The sequence below is a fragment of the Vigna radiata genome, chromosome 2 (genome assembly GCF_000741045.1).
Source record: "Vigna radiata var. radiata cultivar VC1973A chromosome 2, Vradiata_ver6, whole genome shotgun sequence".
NCBI lineage: Eukaryota > Viridiplantae > Streptophyta > Magnoliopsida > Fabales > Fabaceae > Vigna > Vigna radiata.
In genome coordinates, this window is record NC_028352.1 from 22,925,267 (window position 1) to 22,926,266 (window position 1,000).

A 1,000-nucleotide genomic window follows, 5' to 3' on the forward strand; every position below is an offset into this window, starting at 1 on the left:
TACTTTAATTATATGATATAGAATTTTATTATATTAATATTTTTATATTTGTTTGATTAATTATTAATTGTGTTAATAAGACTTATTATAATTTTATAGGTAATTATTGTTTAAAATGGATAAAGATATTCATATGGATTCTCAAGTTGGTTCTACTTTGATGTCCTGTGGAGGTGGATTTGACAAATAAATTTACCACAAATGAAATATTTCGTTCTCGAGAGCACTTAATTGATTGGGTGAGAGAGATGACTTCAGTTTAGGATTTGTTGTGATAATAGTAAGATCTGATAAAGCTACTAGTGTACGTGGAAGAAAAATGTACGTCAAACTTAGATGTGAAAGAGGAGGGAAATATCGGAAATACAAAGCCGATGTGGTGCCCAGTGAATACGGTACTCGTAAATGTGAGTGTCCGTTTAGATTAAAAGGTAGACCATGTTTAGACGAGGATGGATGGGTATTTAATGTTATGTGTGGACATCACAACCATAAGTTGGCTGAAACTTTAGTCGGGCACCCTTATGCTGGCAGGTTAAAAATTAGTGAGAAATCATTACTGGTTGATATGACAAAGAGTAAAGTTACACCTGGAAATATTTTATTAACCCTCAAACAAAATAATGATCGAAATGTCACAACCATTAAACAAATCTACAACGCAAGGCAAGCGTATAGACGATCAATTAGAGGGTCAAGAACTGAACTACAACANCTTATGATGTTGTTGNACCGGGATAAGTACAGTTATTGGAGTAGGTGTGCCGACGATTCAAATGTTATTACTGACCTGTTTTGGGCACATCCTGATGCGGTGAAATTGTTGAACTCNTTTAATGTTGTATTTATGATGGATTCCACATATAAAACAAACAGATATAGACTTCCGTTGCTTGAGATTGTGGGCATGACGTGTACAGGTTTAACCTTCTCAGCAGCATTTGCTTTTTTGTCTACTGAAAAACAAAGTAATTTCACATGGGCTTTGGAAAAGCTGAAA